The 21,295-nt window shown below is 41.9% G+C and overlaps 1 protein-coding gene across 8 annotated transcripts in view; it reads left to right on the plus strand.

Annotated features, from left to right (window-relative positions):
- The window catches only part of COLGALT2 (collagen beta(1-O)galactosyltransferase 2), a 147,417-nt gene that overhangs the window by 1,335 nt on the left and 124,787 nt on the right, over positions 1-21,295 (plus strand). The gene's annotated exons all lie outside the window — the stretch shown is intronic.

Consider the following 21,295-nt stretch of genomic DNA (forward strand, 5'->3'; position numbering starts at 1 on the left):
GTTGGGGCCAGCTGTGTCTTCCTAACTACGTCACCGCCGTGGGTCCTGTCTCCTCTGAGCGCTCCAGGCTGTCCCGGCCCAGCATCCTCCCGGGACCCCGCCGCAGATGCAAACCGCGCGGGGTGCCTTGGGGTGCCGGCGTCCTGGGGACCGAGCCGCCCCGGGAAGGCAAACAGCTAAGTTTTGTTGCACTTAGGGTAGAGACCCGGGCCTAGGCCCTGTGCTTGCTGTGGAGGTGGCTGCCCACTTCAACTTTCCCACTTGGTCCTGTCTCCACATCTTTTTATAAAAGCAGGTATCAGAGGGTGAGAAGTTGGTGGCCAGGTGAGCCGCTAAGGGGCCTGTGGAGGAGGAGGTGGGCACTGGCCAGGGGAGATAGGCCACCAGATACATGGACAAGAGGCCTCTGGTCTCTTGAGGAAGACAGAGCCCAGGTCACTCTGGAGCAATTTCTGTCTTGTGTTGATAAAGGGAGCTGTCCACAGACAAGACATCCTTAAAGCCACGGTTGGGCATAAAGGGAAAAGGAAGGATAAAGCAGTAGCTGGAGCTGGCAGCCTAATGGTACCTGGTGGGAAAGGTGCAGAGGTGAGAAAGCAAACATGAGATATAGTGCAGCACTGTGCTATACACTGCTTTACTATATACCCTGTTATACGTGACGTTTGCCACGGAGAAGGGCATGTTATGTGGAAAGTAGGAATGTTGGTGCAGTCAGATTTTAAACCAGAAAGATTTTTTTTAACCATTTCAATACCAAAAGAAAATTTTACAAATGTCAGTTCTTAGATGCTTTCTTCAAAAGAGATGCATTACAATATAGTCTTGGTCTTTATGCATTGTTTAGTTTTAAAGAACATCACAATAGTTGCTATAGGAAATTAGTGAGGGGGGAAATGAGTACCAGGCACAGGTTTTGCTACCTGATGTACAGACATTACCCCTTTTATCATATAGTAAACTTTTAAAAGATACTATCATCCTTATTTTACAAACGAAGAAATTGAGGCTTGGATCAGTTCAATAACTCAGTCACAGAATTAATGAATGGTTAAACTGAAATTTGAACACAGGTTTGTTTCTAAAGACCACCTCAGAAAGGATAAAGGGAACATGATACAGTATAAGCAAAATGTACATAAAGCTACAAATAAGGAGACTTGAGTTGTTTTGTCACTAGCTTGACATGTAGTTTTGGGCCAGTGGCTTGGGATCCATAGACCTCAGTTTTCTCATCAGGAAAATTAGGGAATAGGAACAAGTGATTTCAAAACTCCTTTCCAGCTCTTGAATTTCATAGATTTTGTGATATGATCAGAATCACTCAGCAATGATTGTACATCCGAGTTCCCTGGATGTTCCAGATTCTATGGATGTTCTATGGATGGGTAGTATTCTCAATTCTGCTTAGACCTCAGGGATCTCTTTTCCCTCACCCTTATTCTTGGTCCATGTGACTGTACCTTTATGGTCTGTGTTGGAAAGTAAAGGAAGAAACCCAAGGCTTGGGTAAGGCCTTGGGCAGCCCCTACATTAACCAGGCACTAAAGACTCTTCTTTGAGTTCTGGCTTAGAAATCTTACATAATTTATTAGGTAATAATAATAAAATGCCAGTTTTTAAATAGTCCTTTACAGCTTTCAAAATACTTTCATCAACTAGTTATCTCATTTGATCTTAACTACCATCCTATAAAGAAACAAGATTATCTCCATTTCATAGAAGATATTGTGTCTAAAGTAACTAACTTACTGAAGATTATATTTACTTGTTAATTTTACAAATATTTAATAATAAAAGCTCACAGTTCTTCTAAGCACTCTACATTCATTTTCTGGTTTCCTCCTCACAATAACCCTATCAGTTATGTCTTATTATTTATACCCTTTCACAGATGAGAAAACTGAGGCACAGAGAGGTTGTGCAAGTAATGACCTTCTTTTGTGAGAATCAGGCACTATGCCAGGTTCAGGCTGGAAAAGGTTGAATAAGATGTGGCTCCTCACAGATAAGTATGGCTTTTTAAAACTAGGCAGTGTAAGGTGATCTGAATGGCATTTATAGCATTTGGGAGAGTGACAAAAGACTTCTATATAAATCAGATTGGGGCAGTTGTGTGGTCATGAAAGTTTTTTTGAGGAGAGTTGACACTTAGTTTGAACTCAGTTTTGAAGGACAAATAGGAATCCACAAAAACCTGGGAAGGAAGGAGGGTTCCAGAAAGAGGGAGAAGCATGGAAAATAAAAAGGTACTGGAACATTAACCAGAGCTTCCTATCAGGGGAGATAAAGTGAGTGGCAGGTCTAAGTTTTGCAAATCTCCAAACTCATTGCACTGTACCCTGGAGCTGCTGACTTCATGACTAGTGCTAGAGGAGTATTTGCGGGGAAGGTGATGGGTTATAACCCTCCAGGAGAGGCAGTACCTCAGTTTAGGATGCTGCAGTTTTGAGGGGCTTCTGCCAATGACTTACTCTAGTCTCTCAGTCCCAAGCTCTCCTCAACATTCCGAGATGCCAAACTGGCTAGTCTCCACTCTGCAAGGCTAGCACATGCTGAGGTCAAAAATGGTCAGTGTCAAAAATGGCCAGAACTTCATAAAACAGAACCACGTTGGGTATAGAGACTGGGCTGCCAGCTTCCATTTCATCTTATTTTAGTAACTCTGTGCAGACTCTCTCTTCTCATTCATCTGCTTACTTCTAACGATGGCTGGAGGAGCATCTGATAAGACTTCTTTCCTGTATGAGTAATTGAGACCCTGGTTCAATGATCATATTCAGATTTCCCGGTGGTGTGATTTTTTTTTCCCCTCACCTAAAGTTCTGGACCAGATCTGCACTGAGTGCCAACAAATTGACCTGAAAACTTTTTCAGAGGTTGAGTGCAGTTATCTCAGTATCAAGTTTATTTGGATTCAGTTGAATTAAGGAAAGTTTATATTTTAGAGATATTTTGTACCGGCATAAGGGAAAACATCACATTTACCTATCTGATCTCAAAACCCCACCAAACTAATTGTTTTCCTTCAGATATCACAGTTCTGTGATAAGGAACTGAGATAATCCTTGTGTTGTAATTAAAACCAGCACTGGGTTAATGGGGATCACTGCTGTGCTGAGATGAAGGGGACAGGTTGACATTGTAACATGCGGCAGTGCGCTTGAGTGGGTTCTCTTTAATTCAGTGGAGCCATGAATAGTGGCCTTAGCAGTAGAGGGAAGGCTGACCTCATCCCCCTTCCCAAGCCTATGATTAAGGGGGGCAGTGGCAAGTAACATGATGATGGAAAATGGAGCAGGGCACAAGGAAAAACATTTGACCCAAAAGATACATTAAGTTTGTCTTTTGGAGAGCCTGCTGCTCTGTGTGGGAAGACGGTTGGGATTCACGGAGTCTGTGCAGTCACAAGGCAGTAACTATCGTGTAATTACAGAACAATTTGGGCATTTCATTTGGTAGAGTTTTGAAAAGTAATATGTATGCTAAATTGAAAGCCATCATATGGCTTTTAAATAAAGAGATGTTTCTGTTGACATAAACATTAACAATGATGAACTTCTACTTGTTCTGGGGTACTGACCCTGACATTTTGCACACAACTTTGTGGGGTGTTTGGGGATTAGCTTGGATTTATCTCTACGTTTTAATGCCCAACCAGTAGCATTTTGGTGAATGTTTAACTTGATACACTAATATAAGTGTTTACAAAATGTTCCAAGCTACTAGTAATGCTAGTTTTCATCAGTGGTGAGAATGATGTCACATTTTATCATTACAATCTTGACATTAAGTGTTTATGTTTTCCCTCTAGTTGCAGCTCATGGCTGAAAATGTATATGGTACTTTGGTCTGCTTCTCTCCATTAGTTTATTTCTCTCACCTTACCCCCTCCTCCTCCTTATTTTTCCCAGCCTGGCAGTTTATTACGGAGGGCAGGGTATGCAGCTTACAGTCAGATAGACTAGGGCTCAAATCTCCTGTGTAATCATGGGCACATCATGAATCTCTAAGCTGAGCTGCCTCATCTGGAGATGACTAATAATAACACCTACCTCAAAGAGTTGATATAACAAGCAGATGAGATAAAGTATTACAGTGTCTTTTACACACATGCTACTAAATAGATAATAGTTGCTATTTCCTATACATCTTTTCCTTTTTGTCTCATCTGCATTACCTTTCTCTTCGCAAATGAAACTTTTAAAAAAGAAAATATGTTCAAAAGAAGCTCTGTTTATTTTCTTCCTTCCAACAAAAAGTTGTCAGCATAATGGAAACTAACATTCATGGAGGGGCTGTTCTAAACACTTCGGTGTGATAACTGATTTACTCCTGACGGCAACCCTAGGTGAGAAGTGTCATTACGCTCTTCACTTTACACAGGAGGAAACTGAGGCACAGAGAATTTACATAACTTGTCTGAGGTCACAAGGCTAGTGCACGGTGGAGCCAGGATGTGACTCGGGCAGCTAACGTCGCAGACTGAGTACAGATGCTCTGTTTAAGATCAAGAAAAGACCAATTAGTTCTAGTTTTTGCTTCTGTCAGTTGACCCACCTTAGGAAGATAAGAGTGCCAGTGTTTTCTTTCAAAGAAGAATGGCTCCTTCTGCTTGAATGACACAAGGGACTCAGTGGCTCCCTTCCACTGTCTTGATGATTTTGTCACTTAGGCCCTTTCTAGTTACTAAACTCTGTTCTGTGTTGGTAGATTTCACAGGAACAGAACGAGACTAAATATGTGGGTTGTACTTAAATATGCAGGTCACTTGTTATGATCACAGCTATATAGCAACAGAAAGAAATTTATCACGTATTGTTAGTGACAAACGAATAAGGCCGCATTATTCATATGCATGGTGGCTGCAGCATTTTGGTAAGACAGAGGGTCAATTTTTCAGCCTTTTTAATTAGTGGTCTTGGATTTGGTTGACACGTAAACTCAACTTTCTTCCAAATAGTCGGAGACAACTATCAATCCTCCCTCCACTGTACAATTTTAAAACACAATTGGACCTCAGAATTGTATATTTCCTTTGGGTAAAAACTGAAGTCACCTATCCTCTTGCTCTAGTTTAGACAAATCACTTGCGAGTTAGAATGGATGCCTAAATTGTCCTGGATCTATTTTATTAATTGACTTCCATAGGTGGGGAAACCAAAGCACAGGGCAGTTAAGGGATGTTCCCACAGTATATTACATAATAAATAAGTGTCAGAGTGAGATAACAGATTTCTAGATTTTAAACCCTATATGGCTGTTTTAATGTTGAGTATTTTATAAGGTATATAGCTCATGACTAAAGGAGCATACCAGTTATTCTAAGCAGGGTTTGGCTTTACGTACTTGTCTTCAACTCCTTTCTCCAGGTGATGCTATAGCTAGTGCGTGGTGCACGCTTATGACTCCAGGTACGTACGCGTGCTTCCCACGGCCCTCTCCCTTGACTGTCTCGGTGGTCGTAGGAATGAACAATGAAAGCTTTGTAACCTGAAAGGCTGTTGGTTGTGCCTCGTTCCTTTTTCCAACACTTAAATGTCCTCATGGGTCCTATCACGGTGTGGCACTGTCTTCAAGTCTAAGGCATACTATAGTAGGACCATTATAAGGCTTATATAGGGACTATAGTAGGACTATTATAAGGCTCATTTCTGCACATTTCTTCAAATAACATAACAATATACATTTGAGTTAAAGTTTGAGAGAAAATGATTAGCCTGTAGTTTGGTTCTTAGTTCTATTCCCCAGTTACCATATTATGAAGAGGTTTCACTATATGTGTTTAAATCATAGCTATTATTCATCAGGAATTACAAAGTGTGTGTATTGTATACGTTTTGACGTTTTTATGCTCAAAGGAGTGATCTGTTCATTTTATTGCATTTACATCGTTAGCATATCAAAAATTGCCGCTAGGGGCTTCCCTGGTGGCGCAGTGGTTGAGAGTCTGCCTGCCGATGCAGGGGACGCGGGTTCGTGCCCCGGTCCGGGAGGAGCCCACGTGCCGCGGAGCGGCTGGGCCCGTGAGCCATGGCCGCTGAGCCTGCGCGTCCGGAGCCTGTGCTCCGCAACGGGAGGGGCCACGGCAGTGAGAGGCCCGTGTACTGCAAAAAAAAAAAAAAAATTGCCGCTAAAAGAAGTTAAATCCGTTAGAGTCCTTGTAGGTTTATAGTAATTTAATTATTTTAGGCATTTTCTTTCCTGATGTTTTCTTTTTAAAATTGAAAAAATAATACTCTCCCATAATAAAACTCCAAAAAGTGTGAATGGGAATACAAAAAAAAGTTAATCTCCCTTCCACTCCATACCACCTGCCAGGGGCAACCATTGTTAACAGTTTCTTGTGTATCATCTAGAAACTTTCTGTGCATATACAAATATCCTTTTAAGTGTTAACCCAAATATTGGTTGGCCAAAAAGTACATTTGGTTAATGCATATGTTGTTCAATAAAGTTCTTGGTGAAAACGAGTCTTTCATTTTTACTTAAAACAGAACAAACTTTTTGGCCAACCTAATAGAAGTGTTTGATATCTCCTATTCTGCACAAATGCGATGTTTTTAAGTCAATCTCTCTATCCCAGGTTTTTTAAACTCTGCCATCCCACCTGTACCTATGTCCTGGCTGGCACAGTGAAAGCCAGCTTCACACAACACCTGTTCTAGGTAGTTACTCTGAACCCTCCCTGATTATACCCATCTTGCTCTCTTGTTCTTGTGTCTCTGGTTCCCAGAAATGTGGCCCTTAGCCCATTAAAAAAAAAAACTTTTCTAAGAAGCATAATACACATCCAAAAAGTGCATCTATCATAAATGTATAACTAGATAACTTTTCACAAACTGAACATGCCAGAGTGAGCAGCACCTGCCCCACCAGGCCTGCATCTGTCCACAGCAACAAATGGTTAGCCTAGGAGCTGCTGTCCCCCGGACTTCGTCCCATCAAGCCCACCCTCTGTGCACTTGTGATTGGTCCCTGCTGTCTGGCCCCTGTAGGCATTTGGGTGGTGACCTTTGCTCCCTGCTCAGGCTCCTCAGGAGCCTTAGGACTCGAGTAGTAACTGCTTTCTAGAACCAGCAGGCTTGGCAAGCTGCCAGTGAGTGACCTAGTAGTAAAGTGATCAGGATTGTATTACTTTTCCCTCGGCTCTCCATCCCTGTGGTTGGAAAGCTATGCGTTAATGTTCATAAAGGTAAAAACCATCTCGTTATAGGTAGTAATTGAAAAGCCATGCAGAATATAAATAGAGTGGCTGTAATTAATTCACTGGAACTTGCTGCCGTCCAGAGCCATGAAAACGCAGCATTTGTGGTTGGTGACATTAGCGAAGTCTCTTGTATGAATTAAACCTTAGATTTGGCTGCAGGGCATTTCTTTTCCTCTCTAGGAGCACTGGACAGAAATCATTTCGGACTTAGACTTCCCGTAATAGCCTCATGACATCCTACCAAGGCTGAATTTATGATATCATAACACACTTCATTTAATCGAGGCAGTAATTGTTATTATTTAGTTGTTTGTCAAGTTCAGCAAGCTGAAACCTGTCCCTGTCTTAATTGGTTTAGCTGATGAGATCGTGTTCCTCTGCAAACATAGTGCAAAGTAATCCTCTTCGCCCCAGAATTTTTTTTTTTTTTGCGGTACACGGGCCTCTCACTGTTGTGGCCTCTCCTGTTGCGAAGCACAGGCTCTGGACGCACAGGCTCAGCGGCCATGGCTCACGGGCCCAGCCGCTCCGTGGCATGTGGGATCTTCCTGGACCGGGGCACGAACCTGTGTCTCCTGCATCGGCAGGCGGACTCTCAACCACTGCGCCACCAGGGAAGCCCCCGCCCAAGAATTTTTGATTAATGTTTCAACACCCCTTAGAAGACGTGCATTTCAAAAACATAAATGATAACTTAAGTGATGATCCTAGACTACACACCCCTAAGAAGATGGCAGAAGGCTGTGTGTGGAACCAGGCCACTCTGATGAAGCAGCCTCATGAGTACTTGATTTAAGTGATAAATTGCCTACATTGGAAGAATTCTTTACCTCCTAGGTTTGATCACTTCAAAGTCTATTGAGGCACATGTCAGGCTGGAGAGAGGAAGTTCCTTAGATGGAGCTTTCCCCATCCACCACCCTCCCGGCAAAATTCATGTGTTGAAATTCTAACCCCTAAAGATGATGATATTAGGAGGTGGGGGGTCTTTGGGAGGTGCTTAAGTCATGGGAGTGGAGCTCTCATGAATGGGATTAGTGTTCTTATAAAAGAAGCTCCAGAGAGATCCCTCACCTCTTCCACCATGTGAGGACACAGCAGGAAGTCTACAACCCAGAAGAGGCTCTTCACCAGAACCTGACCATGCTGCCATCCTCATCTTGGACTTCTAGCTTCCAGAACTGTAAGAAATAAATTTCTGTTGTTTATAAGCTACCCAGCCTGTAGTATTTTGTTATAGCAGCCCAAATAGACTAAGATAGCTGTCAAGCCCAAGGAAACCATGAAGGTGGCCCAAAGTGCCTACATTTTAGGCAGTAAAGAAGTAGAACTCTTACTTTCCATCCCCTTTCCTTTCTGAGACTGATGGTATACATTTTGGAGGTGGGGAGGGCAGTGGGCCACGTCAAGCTTTCCTGTTCTCACAGGGCGAGAGATGATTCTGAGAAAGGGGAATACATGGATGTATGTTGATAGACATTCTCCCTAAAAGTCATAGTAAGTGAGAAATTGCCACTTTGCAGGGCCTTGGGAAAGGCAGGATTTTCTGGAGACTAACAGTGGAACTTAAATTCCTGGGCTGTCCATGAGAAATATGGTCATGGGCATTTGGGGCTATGGCATTTCCAACACAGAGTCCCTTGCTGGACTGCTGGACTGCTTTTTAGTTTCTTGGATTCCAGCCAGCCCCATAATCTGTCCAAGCTCCACACACCACAGTGATTATGGCTGAGAACCGCCAAGATACTGGAAGGTTGCTGCCAGGTGGAATCAGGATTTTTCATGTCATCACTGCAACATTGAAGAGTAAGCGTATATGAAGCTCCTACATTGCTGCATTCCCTCTGCTAGAAGCAGGTGGGGTGGGAGTGCATTCAGACAGTCAGACGGTGTCTTATGTTTCAGATGGATTTTGTGGAGTTGGCCTTTAAGGCTCAGCATACTAAAATGTTTTAGAAAATTACAAATCTCCTTTATGCCTTTCCTCAATCTTGTTAGACTTTAAGATTTACTGGACACATTGATTTCTATCCTAGAAAATTCTCTTTAGCAAGATAAACTATGAATTTCTAAAGCAGCAGACTAAAAAAAATTATATGCCTCCTTTTATTTATTTGACCATCATGGATTGTCTAGGTGGATAAATTCAGGTAATCATGTTGAAATTAGTAGTTGAGGTGGCCTCAAAGCAACTCAACCCCATTGGTCGAGTTCATTGGCCATGAGTGGACGTGGCCCTCATCACTCTTCTGCTGACCTTTTGCTGTAAGGCTGCTGGGCTTCTACTAGTGGTTCCTCAATACTGGTTCATGGGCCAGCTGTATCACAACACCTAGGACATTTGTTAGTTACATAGATTTCTGTGCCCCGTTTCAGCCACATTCAATCAGATGGCCTGTGGAAGGGGCCTGGGAATCTGTGTCTTAAACATGTGCACAAGTAATTTGTATACACTTCTGGGTCTGGGAAATGCAGGAGATGGGCTCCCAGAAGCCCCCATGAAAAATAGGGGGCCCGCATGGAAGGACTGAAAGCTGTATATGTGTCTGAAGTACAGGCCGTGGGATTTTCAAAGCTTGGTAATTTGGCACACACTGGAATCTTCTAAACCCCAGGATCCAGATGCGTAAGCAATCAGGAAGGCCAAGGGGTTTCTTATTAAGAGAAGTAGTAATGTACAGGATTACAAAGAAGAGGCTCTGCCAGACAGACATCATCTGTGTTTTTTATTGAGTCAAGCACATGTGTTTTCCCGCCTTCCAATAGTGGCTATTTAAAAAAAATAATATATATATTTTTTAAGGCAGTGTAGTAAGTGCCTTGCACTGGGGCTCAGTATAATGTGACACTCCCTCAAACCCTTTTCTTTGCTCAGGTATCTCACATCATGAGCTCATTGAGCATGTAGGTTTGTAGAAGGAAGGATAGCTATTGATGAACATCTCTTAATAGACTGGAGGGAAATCAAACCAGTGCATTTCCTCCAAATAAATAGTAGTCGTGTGAACCACTTCAGTCTCCATATCCCTTCATCTTGATTCTTTTGTTGCTGGTATTTAATTTTCTTACCTTTGATTTTCTCTCTGGCATGCCTTTCAAAACTCCTCCCCTCATTTGGGAGAAGAATAAACAGTCTACTAAATTAGCTTAGTTGAAGTTCAGCCTTAACTACATGATATTACAAAGTCTCTAACCTAGTGTCTTCACCGGTTATGAATCCAAAATAGAACTTTTGGGAAATTTACACTATTCGAGTCCGCCGTACAAAAGATTTTTCTGAGTTTGTCGCTGCTGCACGGAGGTATGTTCAGAGTTGATATAGTAGCATTATTATAAGCTTACCAACAGGCAGCCTTCTCTGGGGATGATCACAGCTCCATTGATAAATCTCATACAGTCCCACACCCTCGCTTTATTGTGTCCGTTAGGTGACCGGTCTATCACAGATTCCACTGTAAATGTCCTCAAGTTTATGTGTCCCATTTTCTTTTTTTGTTTGTTTTCTTTTTTTGCGGTAGGCAAAATTCAAGTTTATGTGTCCCATTTTCTTTTTTTTTGTTTTCTTTTTTTGCGGTAGGCAAAATTCAGGTAATCATGTTGAAATTAGTAGTTGAGGTGGCCTCTCACTGTTGTGGCCTATCCCGTTGCGAAGCACAGGCCCCGGACGCGCAGGCGCAGCGGCCATGGCTCACGGGCCCAGCCGCTCCGCGGCATGTGGGATCTTCCCAGACCAGGGCACGAAGAACCTGTGTCCCCTGCATCGGCAGGCGGACTCTCAACCACTGCGCCACCAGGGAAGCCCCTCCCATTTTCTTTTTAAGTCCTTTTCCTTCCCTGAAATGTGAGCTGCATTCTACTGCTTAATGCGTCCTGCCAGGGAGATAATGATCACCTGGGGAGGAAGATGAGGCCAGGTTCCCCGGCGGCGGGGAGGAGGGGGGGGCGGTGTCTCCGGAACTGTTCCCTCCAGCCAAAAGCAGCCGCCTCCATTTTCCCCCCAGTATGCAAATGCCCTCATTTTGTTATTTATGTTGTCTTGTGAAAGGACTGGGAGGCATTGTTCATTTGCTCGTGCTGTGTCACTTAGAACAAACCCCTTATTCCCTCTGGGCCTCAGTTTCCTCTCCATAATATCAGGGAGATGTGCCAGAGTTGTGGCTCTCAAATGTGGCTGCTTATGAGAATCATTTGATGAGGTTTAAAAAAGTACTGATGCCTGGGCCCCACCCCCAGACCACTTAGGTCTGAATCCATGGGGTAGGACTAGGGCAAGTGACATATTTTGAAAACTTCCCAGGGGGTGAGAATGTGGAGCCAAACTTGAGAACCTGTGGATGAGACAGATGTTCTCTCGGGTCCCTTCCCCGTCTGACATCAGTACCCCCTTCATGGAGTGACTGGGTCTAAAGAATTGTCATGAATCATAACTCTGCACGATTGATGTTTCCTGGACCCTCAGCCCAATTTTAGATCTTTTTCGGAGATCTAAAACAAAATATCTAAGTTTTTTCGGAAGCTCATTTGTATATCACCCTGTTGTGTACTGTGCCCAGAGGTGTGCCCTAATAGTGTCGTCTCCTGTGGAAGGCCTGCGCCACATGACGACTGAACTGCCAAGGGGACCACGTGGCAGCAGGAGGGCTGGCCTTGAGGGCACAAACTGGAACTTCTCAGGAAAGGGCTGCGTGCACCAGGTGTAGAGCAGCTGTGGCCGAGGGCTTCCTTCCTGCGGTACACAGAGGCTGCCCCTTGGCTAAGGAGCTGCGGACATCAAGGCCTCTAAGCACATCCAGCTGGGCTGTGGCCTTTCAGGATTGCTCCCCAGTGTGTGTTTTGGTGTGTTGCCCAGCCTCACTTTCAGGCATTCTGTTTCATACTGGTGTAGGGCCTCTAATCACCTCTGGGTATTGGATTTCTGATGTTACTTTTAATGGCTTTGGATTCTAGCTTCTTTTGTTTCTAAATTTGCATAAACAGTGCTGCCTTTGTCCTGTGGTCTTGACACAGCTTCAAAGCCTTGACTGGGCATCAAAGATGCACTGGATCCTCATTTCTTAGGCATCAGATTGCAGCAATGCCAGAAGGTGACTGAAGGTTACAGCCCCACTTCTGGGCCAGTTTTCTGTCTCCCAAAGATTAGATGCTGCCAAGTCCCCTTTGATAATGGTGCTGAATCTTAATAGCTTTTCCCAAAGCCTGGGCAAATACTAGTGAACTAAAGGGACACTGCTGGCATGTCTGAGGAGGGAAGGACAGTAACTCACTAATATTTACCGAACTCCCCTACCCCATGAGAGGCAGATTATTGAGCCCCACTGGGAAGCATGAAGTCCCAGACCCACTGGCCAGTCTTTGCTGATGTTGGCATGGTGACGGCCAAACTCTCATTTTCCCATGAGTCTTATCAAAATAAAGGCAGTATTTGAACTCTCAGTTATCCATGCATGGATTGTCTGTCTTTTGGATATACAGAGGCCAGCTTTTGATAATGGACCAGTTTGGTCCAACCATCCAGCACCCCCTTGAGCTCTCTCTCTCTCTCTCCTCTCCTCTCCCTCTCTCCCTCCCTCTCTCTCTCTCTCTGTGCCGCCCAATAGTCGTGTGTTTAGACAATGGAGAGTGATTTTTATCTCAGTAACATTCCACATAAGGCATTCCAGTATGAGTTTTATCTGGTTTCTTAGCTGTTGGCTCTTCTGCATCATCTATGCCATGCCCCACCATATTTTCGGATTTTCTTGAATTCTCTACCTTGCCTTGGTCTCCTTAGCTATACCATGAGTACTGCATAGGCTGATCTTTAAAGATTTTTCTAGCCATAGCATGCCGTGAATTTGCAGTTCCACCACCGATATCATGAAAAATAAAACAGCTTACTCTGTTGCCACATTATTTAAAATGCCACTTGGGCCTTTGTTTCTTTATTTGTACTTAGATATAACTTTTCAGTAGTTTTGCCTTATCCTTGTCTCATATCCTTGGTGAATTGACTGATGGTTCATATTTACATCAAATTATAAAAATTAAAAAATCTTTTTGCCCTTTGGGATGGTTAATTTTATGTGTCAGTTGGGCTGAGCATGGTGCCTGGATATGTGGTCAAGCATTATTCTGGGTGTTTCTCTGAGGGTTTCTGAGATTTATATTTAAATCAGTGGACTTTGAGTAAAGCTTTCCATAATGTGGGTGGGCCTCGTTTAATCAGTTGAAGGCCTGAGTAAAACAAAGGACTGACCTCCTCGAGCGACAAGAAAATGTGTCATCGCACTGCCTTTGGACTTGAATTGCAACATTAGCTTTTCTCTGAGTCTCCAGCCTTCTGGGCTACCCTTACAAACTCTGAACTTGCCAACCTCCATAAATGCACAAACTAATTCCTTAAGATCATTCCACCTCTCTCTCAATAGATAGATATGAAGTAGATATATTGAGGTATATATTTTATATATATATATATACATTCTCTCTCTCTCTCTCTCTGGCTCTCTAGCTATCTGTTCTATTGGTTCTGTTTCTCCAGAGAACCTTGACTAATATAACCTCTAACCTGAAAGAAAATACCATCTCTTTCATGAACAACAACAGCCAAAAGAAGGGCTGTGCTGAGAAGAAAAAGAACACAGAGAATTATGTCAGAGGAGATAGTTCCAGATCTGAAAGCTGGGAAAACCATTGCTGTGGGCACCAGGGATGGAATAGTTGTGGCATGAGTGCATATATTGACTTTTCTCATGCGTGCAAAATAAGTAAGTGCAGGTCTTCCCTAGAAGGTCCCCCTTTTTTTTGAAGAGGCAGAAATAGGAGTTGGACATTTGCCATTGTGATGGGAAACAACATATGTGTTTGTTCTTTGCAAAAGCTGCTGGCCAGCGTGCAGACCTGTGTATTTTGCTCAGTCTACCGTGTGAGGGAATTAGCTTGCATGTGCACTTTGGGGTTAGGAGAACCTGGCAATAGAAGTCACGTTTCAGCAGGCTAATGGGCTATTGCACTGAACTGATAGCTCCTCCCCAGGGAGAGGCTTTACTTCACAGCGGTGTCATTTACCGTAGAGATGCTGAAGATTGGTCCGCACTGACACCTTCAGAGTCCAGGAGCATGAGTGCCTGTGAAAGGTCCTTGTAACATGGAGCTGGTTGGGGCCGCGTCCTTCTTTGCTGAGGCTTTAATGTAGGAGCAGAAGAAAAAGTTGAGTTTTTGTATATAGGCTCTAGAAAGATAAAATCAGGAGGGCAACAATTTTCTTTCCAAAGAGAGTTCTCATTGGTGTCTCCGACTTATATTCCTGGGGTTCAGCCTCTAAAATCAAATTCTTCCTTTTTTGAGCTCAGTAAAAAAGCAGTCCTGCTGGATCAGAATTATCCTGAGAAAGCACTGCTCTTTGGCTGCCTCTCTCAGCTCGCTCTGATCTTGGCTACTCAGCTGATACTCTCAAGCTGCAAGCTAGCTGCCTGCTTTCCCAACAATCTAGCGCCAGCTGTTTTGAGTTTCTGAAGTAAGATTTTTCTAGGATGCTTTCATTACCCCGGGGTTCAGGCATGGTAGCATAAAATGTGCTAATGAGCTTTTCCTCTGATATAACAGTAAATGTGATTTAAGGCACAGAAGGTCAATTTCTGCCCGGTAGTGAAGTGGATTTTGAAGTTTTCCTCTCTTCTGTGTAACAAGGTATCTGAGATTTGGTGTTGCTTCCCTTAATCTGTGTATCATCTGTCAAGTTTTAGATAATAAATTGCACTGACATTCTGTAGCTTCGAGCTAGAAAGCAAAGAGTTTCTCTAAAAGGAGCACTTCATCTTTTTGATGTCAAAGGAGAAGCAGATAAATAAACCACAGTCTGTGTTTCACCTTCTGAAATCGTTTCTCCATAGTAGATTTTTGGGGTTCTAGTTAAATCTAGTTAGCTAGAATCTAGTTTGAGATTCCAGTTAAATCTCACTACTTTTACTCCTATTCTTACTAACATCATAGATTTGTCTCCATTTTCTCTTTTCCAATCCTTTCTTTTTCAGTTTTTCAAAGCAGCATTTTTCTAGGTAGGTCTTAGTTAGTTTACTGATGGATTGATCTGTTTATTTAAATATAGAATTAGCAGTACTAGAAATGCAAGTGTCTTATCTGAAATAATTAGGAGAAGCTATTCTTCGCATCACCTTGTAAAAAATGATTATGAATTTGAAAAATCCAGACAGATAATTCTTGTTTTCAGCAACTTAAAAAAAACTGTGTTTGCCTTCCTTGGCCTTTGATCCCTAAGAAGACCAAGGTTACCACATGGCTATGGTCTGTAGTTAATTTCACCCTGGGTGGTAAAATAATACACTGTGGTTTCCAGACCCCTGAACAATCAACTGGTAACAAGTGAGGTCATTTTTGGTTGAAGGATTGCATATGTCATTGTCTCAAAAGACACATGGGCTGCAGATCCTGTCTGGGGACCTGCTTCCAAATACTTGTGTGAACGCCTCCCAGCTCAGTTTGCACTTGGCCTTAATCTTACTTTTACACTTCAAAGAGCTTGAGTGCTGCATATCCCCAACTAAGTAGATAGTAAAACAAAACCAGCAACCTATTGTTAAATGAAAAATGAAAGGGACAACAGTAGTCATTTTATGATTCTTTTCATCTAATTCTGTCACTAAGAAGAAATTCATACATTTTTTCAGGCTGCATAGAAAAGTAGACAGCTTTTTTTTTTTTTTTTTTGGTACGCGGGCCTCTCACTGTTGTGGCCTCTCCCGTTGCCGAGCACAGCCTCCGGACGCACAGGCTCAGCAGCCGTGGCTCACGGGCCCAGCCGCTCCGCGGCATGTGAGATCTTCCCAGACCGGGGCACGAACCCGTGTCCCCTGCATCGGCAGGCGGACTCTCAACCACTGCGCCACCAGGGAAGCCCAAGTAGACAGCTTTGATTATTTCTTTTAAAGTGTTTTAAATATTGAAGTAATATGTAAAAATATAAGGTGTATGGGTATTTTCTTGCCTTACCTTAAAGGCCTGCTTTTTTAATAGTGAACTAACTGTAACCAGTGGTATGGTAACCAACCTCCATGGTGGCCCCCAAGGGTCCTTGCCTTCTGGTACTCACTCTCCCAGTCTCCTCCCACGCTGACTCACATGGCCAGTGGCATGGGTGGAAGTGAGAGTGCGTGACTTTCGAGGTCAAATCATAAAAGGCATTGCAGTTTCTGCCCCAGTCTCGTGGATTGCTTGTCCTGAGGGATGTCCCCCATGCCATGAGGACATCAAAACAATCCCAAGGAGAGGTCCATGTGGGAAGGAACTAAGGCCAGCAACCAACAGCCAGCATCACCTTGCTGCCATATGAGGAATCCACCTAGGAAGTCAGTCTTCCAGCCTAGTGCGGCTTTCAGGTGACATCTATTTACAAGCTCATGAGAAACTTCAAGTGCAAATGTCCTAAACACCTGACCTACACATCTACGAACATAAGCAATGTCATTGTGTGAGATGCTGGGTGTACAGATACAGGCTCTGCATCCATGGAGCTTCTGTTTTACTGGGGGAGAGCAGTGACAGACAAAAAATAAACAAACCAAGATGACTTTAAAAGATGTGTTAAGGAGAAAGTAAAACAGGATAATGGGGTATAGATGAAGTGCTTGGATAGAAGAGTGCTTCATATATAAGGTGGTCAGAGAAGGGCTTTTTGAGAAGGTGATACTTGAGCCAAGCCCTGAATGATGAGAAGGAGCCCCCTTGGCAACAGAGGGTAAGACGGGAGAAGAGAAGGGGAACCAGGCAGATTCCTAAATCAGAGAAAGATTATACTTGTTGGAAGGAAAGAAGAAGGCTGGTGTGGCTGATCTGTCTTGGACTTAGGTCAGATTTGCCCTCTAAATTGCATACCATTCTTCTTTGGGCTTCTTTTTGGGGAAAATATGGTCAGTTTTCAATATCATCAATAATAGTATAAAGTTTTTATTTTAATTCTTCTCAACCTGTGTAACTTATACAATTATAAGTTAGTGGAAATAAATGTGGAAATAAATGTGCTGTTAGTGGAAATAAATGTGCTGTAAGCCTTTGAGCATTACGTCAGCAAATTCTCTACTTTTTCCCTGTATCCTGATTACACAGTGGAATGTTCTCAAAAGACTTTTTTTTTCTTTTTTTCTGTATGTCACCAGTGGCAATGCCATTACTAATAGGATTCCGGGGGCAGTATTCATAAAAAAATTAAAGTGCTTTGTTTTAAAATGACAAAATAAAACTAAACATAACATATAACCCCAGCAATAAATGAAGACATTCTACACAGCCATCCAAAGAGTCTAAAAAAACAAGTGAATGCTGGACATCGCCAGTTCTGCATATAACTGTTTCTTAAACCACAGATTAGGAGTGTTGAAAGAATGCACTAAGCTTAGGGCATGCATCACTGAGTGTTAGTTGCATACTATTTGCTGTACTTGGTTTTCTTGAGGCATGAAGCACAATTTTGCAAAAACACAGATCGGTGTTTTAGATCCTGCTCTGTATCTTTCCGTGGAAATCATCTGAACACAGTCCACTTTTGATGTCCTTGGTCCCTCTGTTAACATCACAGCATATCTCATCTTGATTATAAAGAACATTTCTCAGGTCAGCTCTAGGCTCAACAGAGCAATTTGTTTTGGGTTTGCTTCAGTCTGTGCTTAATTTCTGAGTTACAACTGTGGAATATTAAACCCCTTAAAAACTCTTCTATCCGTTTCAAATGTTTGAGGCTTTGATTTCTTTGTCTCCTAAAACAGGAATGAGCCCACCAAACATAAAGAATGTGAATTAAAAACAATCTGCTTTTGTTGAATATTTATTCTCTTTTTATTCTTCTACTTTGTCAATTAATGTAACCGAGAGCTATGTCAGGCTCAAGTACAGACAAAGGCTACTGATTACTGATTTAAAAAGAAAAACTCTGCAAATCAATATTTGAGTTATGTTTTCTGCATAAAGCCATTAGTTCTGTGCTGGAGAAAAGTCTCAATGGGTAATTATTTCAGACCAGTGAGCTCATAGCTGTCTGCTTGGCAAAGCTCAGCTCTGGTTTCTTCATGAAAAATAAGATAACTGCCAGGATTTTTCTGTCTCGTACCTGAGTCCTCACAAGTGCTGCCTGTCACCCCTTAAGATTTAGCTTCTTAAGTCGATGACATTTCCTCTGCCTCTCATACAGTGTAACCACGAAGTGAGTTGATACTGAGAAGCCAAAAATCAGAGCAGAGAGCAATGATTTAATTATTTCAGAAGCGAGAGGCACATTTATGGGGACTGTGAGAAAGGACTTGAGCCGTTCAAATTCAAATGTTCAAATTTAAGACGTTTCAAAATCTAATCTCTAATAAAGTAATAATTATAATCTGGTTTACTTTAAGCAGATATATGGTTCCACAGAGATCTCTTCTGTTTTTTGAAAGCTTCCCTATCTCCCCTACAGTTGACATTCTTACTGCTTGCCTCTGGCAGAAAATATTTCTTCCTTCTCAGTTTATTCTGGTCCTGCTGTCTGGAGCATCTTCCAGCATAATAATTTATGACTTTGAAAGATCACATATTTGGTTTTATAGGGGCCTCTGTGTCAAATTTGGCTTTAAAATATCTTAAGCTTTTTCACTTAGGTGATTTATGCAGTAATTCTATGTATATTTTATTAAATATCTAGACTTTGAAGGTAAAGTGAAGAATGTGTGTAGTCTGAAAAAGGGTTATACTGTTCCTTGATTTTATTAGCAATGAGAAGTTTCCTATGAATGAAACCATTGTTAAGATTTGTTTTCCATTTTGTTTACTTTGCTTCTGAAGATGTCTTGAAACCTTGATTTCTGGGACTGGAATTCTTTATAGCTTCCTAGGAAAGGAAATATAACATGCCACTTAGAATAATGAATACCAGAAAAGCAACATCCTTCTTGCCCCTATAATACGGTAGTGGAACAAATCACCCATCCCCCCAGCTCAAACATAATGAGATGGGAAGAAGAGGTGTTCATTTTGTACAAGTTAAATCTCTCAGATACAATTTTTAAAAGTAGTTTTATTGTTCTCAAATATATATGGTAATTAGGGTAATTCTATTGCTACCCTTAGAGAAATCGTTAAATTAATATATGTCACTTCTCTGCTTAATATCTTTATTGATGGTATATGAATTAGTTTTCTAAAGAGTTTATTATCTTATATAGTACTCTGCAATATAGTACCCTTCACTTAATCGTGAGAGCTAATATTAATTGGATACTTATGGTGTACTAAGCGTTATGATAACACTTTCCATGAGTTAACTCATTCAGAGCTCACAACAACCCCATGAAACACCTATTATTAGCCGTAGCCTCATCTGACAAAGGGGAAACTGAATTGAGACAAACTAAGATTTTTCCAGAGCCATAGACTTAGTGGCAGAGAGTGACCTGACCCAGGCCAGAGGCAGATTGACTTGGAAGTTAAGCAAGCTTAAGCTTCAGTCCCCCTGCTGGGGTCCCATTGCAATGTATTCCCATCTGTTTTGGTAAAACATGCAAAGGGAAAATATTTCATCAGCAATGGGCTAAGACCACGTAGCCAACTTGCCCTCCATCCCTCTTCCCCTTATTTCGGGTGGTGATAGAGTGGCAATGGTTGTATCTGGGATCTGGTTAAGAGGAGGCTGACTTGGGGATACACTTAGTTTGGGGATAGTGGGAAAAATGTGGTTCATAGTCACTTCCATGTATAGTTTATTACTCTTGTGGTCCACTTGACACACAGGTGAAGGACCGAGGGTTCTGCTGCGTAGCTGGTCTCAGAAGTAACTGAGGTGCAGAGGAGCAACAATAATCGAAACTTGTCTGTGGAAAATACTTCCAGTCATCAGACATGATTTTAAGTGGATGATTTAGTTCTCTCATAAATTCCTGGGCAAAACAAAACTTCTATTAGAAACATACTTGGTAATATAGTGAATACAATTGAATATAATAGTGTCCAAAGCTATTGGACACTTCCTTTTTTCTATGGGAATCACATGGAACAGAATATATCAGAATTGCTCTCTGAAGAGCACAACCAGAGGCACTGTGTCTGAGTGCATGGAAGTTTTCTGCATCCCAACACCTCAGCTTGTGTTCTAGCAGACCGAAGGCATCTTGGCTTCACAAAGTCTGGCAGATCCATTTGAAATGGCATTCAAAACTGTTAGCAACACAGTGAAATGGCTTGAAAGCTTTCTACATTATTAATAATAAAAAGAAAATTCCAGCCAACCTTAGTTGAGGAAAGACTAAATTATATTTCTCTTCTCGTTATACATGAGATACTGTAAAATAATTGCCATATGAAGAGGTGATCAGAGTTTTTTTTAATTTTTATTAAATTTTTTTATTGAAGTATAGTTGATTTACAATGTGTTAGTTTCAGTTGTACAGCACAGTGATTTGGTTATATATATATTACATATATACTCTTTTTAAGCTTCTTTTCCCTGATACAAAATATTGAGTATAGCTCTCTGTGCTATACGGTAGGTCCTTGTTGGTTATCTGTTCTATATATAGTAGAGTGTGTATGTTAATCCCAAACTCCCAATTTATCCCTCCCCGTCCCTTCCCCTTTGGTAACCATAAGTTTGTCCTCTATGTCTGTGGGTCTATTTCTGTTTTGTAAATAAGTTATTTGTAATTTTTTTCAGATTCCATATATAAGCGATATCATATGATATTTGTCTTTCTCTGTCTGACTTACTTCACTTAGTATGATAATCTCTAGGTCCATTCATGTTGCTGCAAATGACGTTATTTCATTCTTTTTTATGGCCGAGTAATATTCCATTCTGTATATGTGCCACCTCTTCTGTATCCATTCATCTGTCGGTGGACATTTAGATTGCTTCCATGTCTTGGCTATTGTAAATAGTGCTGCACTGAACGTTGGAGTGCATGTGTCTTTTCAAAGTAGAGTTTTCTCTGGATATATGCCCAGGAGTGGAATCACTAGATCATACGGTAACTCTATTTTTAGTCTTTTAAGGAACCTCCATACTGTACTCCATAGTGGCTGTATCAATTTACATTCCCACCAATAGTATAAGAGGGTTCCACACCCTCT

This window comes from Orcinus orca, chromosome 1 (genome assembly GCF_937001465.1).
Source record: "Orcinus orca chromosome 1, mOrcOrc1.1, whole genome shotgun sequence".
Lineage (NCBI taxonomy): Eukaryota > Metazoa > Chordata > Mammalia > Artiodactyla > Delphinidae > Orcinus > Orcinus orca.